This window comes from Carlito syrichta, unplaced genomic scaffold (genome assembly GCF_000164805.1).
Source record: "Carlito syrichta isolate Samal-C Ts95f unplaced genomic scaffold, Tarsius_syrichta-2.0.1 Scaffold287472, whole genome shotgun sequence".
Taxonomy (NCBI): domain Eukaryota; kingdom Metazoa; phylum Chordata; class Mammalia; order Primates; family Tarsiidae; genus Carlito; species Carlito syrichta.
The window spans coordinates 34,254-42,172 of NW_007231568.1; positions in this window are offsets into that span (position 1 = coordinate 34,254).

A 7,919-nucleotide genomic window follows, 5' to 3' on the forward strand; every position below is an offset into this window, starting at 1 on the left:
TGAGGCTGAGTCACAAAAGATAATACAGTTTCCATCTGACTATCTCTTTCTTTGGAACCCAGGGCTGCCAAGTAAGTAGTCTGAGGTCACTATGCTGTGAGGAAGTCCAGGTAGCTCACATGGGCAGAACACAGGGAAGGGCCTTGAGATTATAAATCCGAGAGATGCTTGGCGACCCCTGATCTGTCCCAGGCCTCACCCTTCCAACTCCAGTCACTATTGCAGGGCAACCACATGAGAGATATGACTCCAGAGCCACCGGCTAAGCCATTCCTAAATTCCTGACCCACAAACCCATGAAATATAAGCAAGCATTGGTGTCGTTGTAAGCCACTAATTCTGTGGTAATTTGTCAATCAGCAATAGATAACCAGTGCAATGGAATAACCCAGCTGCTCTCCACTATGCTCCACTGTGCTAGAAAGGAAAGATGGAGTGTCTGTGCTTGGGTTAAAGGAGGAAGGAAAAGCATCCCTCAGGGACAGTGTGGAGAAGGCAACTGGTTAGTAAGAAAGTTCAGTGGAATCCTCCAGGGCAGAAGTTGAGCTCTGGCCAGTCAGCCTTCTTTGCCTTGAAGGGCAGGGCTCACTTTTTAGGGGCCAGATAAGACCCTTACAGATAGCAATTATTATCTCCATTGTGTTGAAGAAAAAATCTGAGACCCTAATGGTTCAGTGCATTCCAAGGTCATTATGCTGACACGGAATAGAACTGGGACCCAAGTCCCAGGTTTCTCCAACTGCAGAGCCTGTGCAGCTTGGCCAACAGCATGAATTCTCAAAGGATAGTTCAGTCATGCTGTGCAGACCACACTAGTGCAGGAGAAAAGAGGGAGAGTCCTCCCCGGGGCAACTTGAGGCCGGTTCAAGTCTAGAGGCAAGCTTGGAAAGATCCATGTCCGACCCAGAGGGCTGGAAAACTCTTGACCAGTAACCTCCACCCACAACCAAATTTGACAACATCCTTCCACAGAGTCATGCTTCTACCCACAAAACTCCACTGCCAACCTGACTTTCCCTACAGCTCTCTATACACTTTCATGGAAGAATACCTTCTCCATCAGACCAGAAACAGATGCACTAGAAAGGATGCCCTGTGCTCAGGCAGGTTATAGTGAGGATGAGAATCTCACACCTCAGACCCTGGCCTTGGGTCCTGCAATGCTCAGAGGCACAGTGTCATCGAGTGCAACAGTAATGGAAGGTCAGATTCACCCAAAGTTAGAAAGTTCCATCTCTGGGATATGGGTTGGGCAGGCAGCAATAGCGAGCCAGGCAATGTGGAATCTGCAGATGATGGCAGCAGCAAATTCTCCTCAGCCCCAGGTCTGCTACAGGAACACCTTCCCAGCTTCAATAGTATCCTAACAATTGGAGGTTAGGAAATGGTGCTGGGGAGGGAAAGGGAGGGTGCTATGATTCTAAGTTTACCTAAATGATGGCAAGGGAAAGTAAGGCACGAAGTTGTTTGGGCACAACAGCTTCCCAGTGTGGCCTCCAGAAGACAAGGAGGCAGAGTCAAGCCTGCAGGGGCATCTGGGTCCAGCCAGGAGGCGCAGCCCAAGGTGTTGGAGGCACTGGGGAGCCTGGGGTTTCTGCTTCAGGGAGGCCAGCAAGGGGCCAGGTTCTGCCCCACAAACCCCCATCCTCCAAATTCACCCTACTGCGTAAACAGAGATGAATCTTCCCCATAAGGAGGGACTCCGACTGATGCCATTACTAATCACTGGCAATAAAACTGCTAAATAAAGAACAGAGACGGAATGATAAATCTACCGGAGGGATGCCCAACAGAACAATTAGACTTGAGAGACAAACATTTGTTCACAGACATCACCACCAGGCATGTATTATTAATAAAACAGACATTGAACTCAGTCAATAATGAAAGGAAAGGGGACCCCGGCCTCCCCCACCCATAGAGTCTTCCATTGGCTCTCAACCTTGGCGTAAAGCACTAATGATATGAGACTGGTGAGGCTGCTAGACAGTGGGAAAACAGCAGTTCCCTGTCCCACTCCTAGAGTCACAGGCAGGACTCTGAGGCTTCCTACTGCCAACTCATACGAGGTCCAGCTCCTCCTTTCCAAATTTTAATGACAATGGCCCCCACTACTATTGTATATCAAATTATCCAAAAACATAGCAACTTAAAACAGCAAACATTTGTTGTCTTGCAATTTCTGTGGATCAGGAATTGGACGTGACCTGGCTAGCTGCTAGCTGACTCAGGGTTTCAGAGTCCCTTAAAGCTGTGGTCAAACTGTTGGCATGGGCTTCAGTCTCATCCAAAGGCTGCTGAAGAAGGATGCACTTGCAAGCCTATCCAGGAAGGCCTCTGTTCCTCAGGAGCTGTTGGCCTGAGGCCTCAGTTTCTGCCTCATGACATGGCAGCTGGCTCCTCACTTCCCTGCTCCTCACTTCTCCGAGCAACTGTCCAAGAAAGAGCAACAACACGCACCCAAGGCAGTTGCCATCTTATTTTATATCCTAATCTAGGGGGCACCATCCCATAGCTTCTTCTCCTCATTGGAAATGAGCCACTAAACCCAGTCCACACTCAAGAAGAGGGGTCATGCAGGAGGCAGGAATAACTGGGGATCATTTTAGAAACTGCCTGCCACATCCCCTAAGTGTGGTGGGCTGGGGGTGGGGAGTGACAAGATGAAGCTGAGAGGCAGGAAGGCAACAGAGTCAAAAAAGGTAAAGGAAGGGAGGGCGATGGAGGAATGGAGGAGGAAGAATATACGTTAACAAGACAACATATTTTCTCCCAAGTTGTTTTTGCATTTCCCCTTGCAGTACAAAATGTCCTAACAGAACAAGGAAATTAGGGGATTTATGTCAACCCCACACCCACCCTTTAATCCTCCCATAAACATGATGATGCAGGAACCCAAAAATGGGGAGGGTGGAGAGGCTCTTTGAGGAAGATGAGGCAAGGCAGTGTGACCAACAACCATGACCTGGCTGTCTTGCATCTCCCTCTCTCCTGACACTCCTCTGCCCATGGAGAAACAGGAGCGAAGAAGCACATCACCTTTCACGATGGGAACAAACCAGCTCAACGTGAACTACAATCAGGGTCCCCCTCTGTCCCAAGAGCTCCATCTCCCTTCCCCCACGTAGGTCTCATGCCAGAGCAGCCAGAGCGTTGCCAGGTCCCTGGAAGAGAGCAGTCCAGAGGAGCAGAGGCTTTTGACCCAGGACTGGCGCTGGGGGCCAGCTCTATGCAGACATCTGGAAAAAGAGATTCAGACATTAATGAAAGAGAATGGACGTGCCATTCGTTTCTGTGAGTCCTTGATGGCCACTTGAGCTGGAGCTCTGTCACAGAGCCAGGGGCTTAGACAGTCTCAGGGGCCCCAAAGACAAGGCCCCAAGGTCCTCACAAGTCCGCTCAGAACTTCCAGAACTCTCACACCTTCTCCCACTCTCATTCCCCCACCTACCCACCCATCTCCGAGCTGGCCAGGGGAGGGCTGGCCTACAGTCAAGTTTCACTCTCCATGTTTGGACAGCTAGGAGACCACTCTGAACAGGCTGGGAGATGGGACCCAGACCCATGTTCCAAGGCAACGGCAGGGTGGCGTGCTGCCAGGTTTCCAGTTGGCCTCCAGCATCCCTCCTCACACCCTCTGCTGTGGAGAACTGGCCAGGAATCAGAGAGCAAGAGGAAAGTGGGGCAGAAATATGAGTTTCTCCAACTCCCTCGCTTGGACCCTGAGGGCTGGGCATAACTGGATGACTCTCCCAGGATGAAGGTTCTCCAAGTGACAGGGTCCACTGGTTGAGGACCTCTCCCGGCCCTTGTCCACTTGGGCCCAGGTGTGCAAATGACTCTCCACTGTCGCCAGCCCCTGGCAACTTCACCAGTTCTTGTTAGCTTTCCTCTCGCCCACCTCTACATGCTTTAAGACGCTCCCTCCATGAAGCTTTCCTCCATCATCCTGGGAGTATCCCTGCTGGACCCTGACTGGCAGAGATGAGGTGGAGTCCGCCCAGAGCTGGGAGCTAACGGAGACAGGGCAAAAGTGAGAACAAGACAAGGAGGAGGAAGAAGGCCCCACTGACCGTGAAATGAGCTCCCAGGCCCATTTGATGGCTGTGTGGATGTGCCCACCTGCCTCAATGAGCTGAGGGCAGTGTGGAGTTTCCTCCTGGGACCCCACCTGGCCTCTTAGGTTAGGCTTCACAGTACAGCTGTCAAGAGGTTCAAGCAAGAGTGGCAATGGCTAGCTCGCTAGGCTAGCTACCTTTCCAGCTCAGCCTGGCACTCGCCTGCCTGTTCCAAGTACTATGAGAACAACAGTTACTTAATGGTTTTTCTCTTTTTTAATTTGTCTAAATTTAAGGGATACAAGTATAATTTCACTGCATGGATATATTGTGTAGTGGCGAATTCTGGGTTTTTAGTGTAGTCATCACCAAAATAATGTACACTGTACCCATTAAGTAATTTCACTTTTTCTTTAAATCAAACCACCTTTTTGTCCAAAAAAATATTCTCAATGGAGTATCTCAAAGCTTTGCTATGCCAGTTATTTATTTCTTAATACATGTCAACATTAGTATATATCTACATTAAAAGACTGTTTAAACCTCAGGGTGCAGCACCGGGAGGTGGAAGCAGGTTCAGGGTGCAGGAGGGAGGCCCCCAGGCTCTGCCTTCTCCTGCACCCCGAGGAGCCCAGCCCCCGGGAGCTGTCACCTTTGTGAGTGGAGCGGCGGCCCACATGCTGCGGGCCCTGCAGTCCCGGTGCACGAGGTCCCCTAAGAGAAAGCCCAACCACCAGAGGTTCCTGCACAACCAGATAGGCAGGTAGTTCACAACCAGATATGCAGGCAGATCGAGGCCCTGTCCCAGGAGGCACTTCCCTGGAGACTGCGGCTCCAAAAGCCACCCCCGCCACCGCCATCCCCTTCCTGGGGGTGGCCTGCGCGTGGCTCCCATGGAGGCGCCGCACACCAGCCCTGGCCTAAGCCTCACAGCACTGAACACTTCCGCCTTTTTGAGGATATTAGTCACCCCAGGGTGTCCCTCGGTGCTGTCTGACCCCTCCTGGTGTCCTCTGACCCCCGATGTGCCCCTGCTGCCAAGAGGTGTGTCCTATCCTGCTGGGGCCAGCCAGAGCCCAGGCAGACCCCTCATTTCTGTGGCTTCCTACCTCCCCAGCATGCCTTGGGGGGAGGGGCCGAGCGCATGGCTGCCAACCTAGTCTGGGTGGACAGGTGGAAAGTACCTTGTGCCTGCGAGGCTCAGGGGATCCCTGAGGGCTGGGGAACCCCTCCCCATGACGCCAACAACCACCCAGCCCAGGACTAAACAGGGGCTCCTGCATGGCAGCTCTCCCGCCTTCCCCTGGAGACTCTGACCCGTCCATGCCCTTCCTGGAAGCCCCAGGGAAAACAAACCAAGTCCAGACCCCACCTGAGACCGCCACCACCTCAGGGGTCTCCCAGCTCCAGGGGGCCACCTCGCTCTTGCCCTCCAGTCTTCTCCTGTCCTGTCTCCCGCCCCAGCCGGTCTCCCCTCTGCCTGCTGCCTGGTCTCCTCTCATTCACTCCTGAAAATTGATGGAGCTCCTATTCTGGGTCAGGCCCAGGCCTAGGGCTGGAGGATTTAGCTGATAGGATCCGTGCCCTCCCAATTCCCTTCCATGTGTGCATGTGTGTGTTTGGGGGATGCTGAAAAATAAACGAGCGCTTCTACAAAATAAAACAAAAAGACTGTTGATGTGCAAACCAGCTGAGTGCTTCCCCTACTAAGAATATAGTGCACCCACACTCAAGAAAGCTCTGCTCTGACTCCAGAATGGGAACACCCAGTCTGCTCACAATGAAGGGCATTATCCCTGCAGTCGCTCTGGGGGATGGGAAGTGGGGTGCCTGGCTCTCCATGTTGACAAACAGGGATACAAGCCATCTCTCAGAGCATGCAGGCCTGAGGGGCCCTCAGCTTGGCAGCTCTGGGAAGGCACCTCCAATCCACTGACAGCCTGCAGACAGCAGCATGCCTCTCCACCTCCAGCAAGGCAGGAGGCTCAGAACTGCTCACCATTCACTGAGGACCATGCCTCTACTTCAGGACAGTAGCACCAGGAAAGGAAGGAGCCAAAACTTTGGTGTCAGATGACTGAAGTGAAAATGTTGGCTCCACCCATCACTAGCTGTTTGACTCTGGATAAGTCACTTAAACCCTCTAAGTATCATTTTTTTCCAATGTAAAGTGAGAAACACGAAGTATTACCATTTTTAAAAATGTATGTGCATATTAGAAATAATTGGTGAGAATCATCTGGTAAAATGGCTGTCATGTAGATGTTACCCATAAATAATCTTTATTTTCATGATCAAAGACAAAGTCAACCCAGCAATCCTTGATATTCAAATACTTCCCTGCATCCCCCTACAGGTAATGCTCAGACCCTTGCCCTGGCACTCAAGGCCCCTCATCTCTGGCCTCAGCTTGTGTTCCCAACTCCTCCTCCACAATCCTGGCCACCTTTGCTCTTCTCCCTTGGGACAACATTGACTCTTGACATAAACAGATCAACTTTCCCACAAGCAGGCGTTCCAACTGTTATACTAGTGCCTCTAAATAAACTTTCTTATACTAAAGTTAGACTTTGGAACATCAGCAAATGTATGAACATTTTAAGCTAAATAGTGTTTTAGTAGCAACATATTTGTATCAGTATAACAGCATTGGTGTGATAAAGACAACTGGCCTTTATTATCTTTTTTTAAAAGTGGAAAGGGAGAAATTAAGTTGCTAACTAGAAGTAAAATGGGAAAAAATAAAAATCATTAGGCATGCTGCTACCCACAGACTGCTGCTTTCACTCAGATATTCACTGGACCAATCTAGACACAGGGTGTTCATCTGTGTAAGGAATAAACCAGTAGAAAAGCATATTAGCCCATTTTTCCATTGCTACAAAGAAATACCTGAGACTGGGTAATTTATAAAAGAAAGTTATTTTGGTCCACGTTTCTTCATGGTGCCAGTATCTGCTGGGCTTTTAGTGAGGCTCGGAAAACTTACAATTATGGCAGAAGGCAGAGAAGGAGCATGTCACATGGTAAGAACAGAATCAAAAGGAAAAGGAGATGGTTCTTCTTAAAAATCAGTTATCTTGTGAGCTAACTTACTACCAGGAGAACAGCACTAAGTCATTAAAAAAATCTGCCCCCACGATACGAGCACTTCCCACTAGGCTTCACCTCCAACACTGGGAATTACATTTTAACATGAGACCTGGAGGGGACAACAATCCAAACTATATCAACAAGCATTGGTCAAATGTTGGAAGGAAACAGGGAGGCTAAGTGCATGGATAGAGGAAATGGAGACAAATGGATAGAGAATTAGCTGTAAAAAAACATTCCAGAAGCAGAACCATTTGCCCTGATATGAGACTTTCCCCAAAATATGTGTCTAAGAGGAAAAAGGAAAGATTCACCAGTGTATATGACATGTAACTATGTGTTTGAAAGGGATAGAGAGAGAGAGATGGATACATGGAACCCAGTAGCAGAGGGCACCTTTAGAGAGAGAGGCCAAAGAAGGGAAAATCAGTAATGGGGAGAAAGCATACAACATAACCTACCATGCTTCCTTGTGTTTTTCTTCCCATGTGAGTAGGTTGCCGTATGAGAATCCTGATGCAGGCTGGGCGTGGTGGCTCATGCCTATAATCCCAACACTTTGGGAGGCCAAGGTCAGAGGATTGCTTAAACTCAGGAGATCAAGACCAGCGTAGGCAACATAGCGAGACCTCATCTCTACAAAAATTTTATTTTATTTTTTGAGTTGGAGTCTTACTCTGTCACCCAGACTGGAGTGCAGTGGCCGCTCCTGGCCACCGCAGCCTCAACCTGCTGGACTCCGGCGATCCTTCCGCCTCAGCCTGCCCA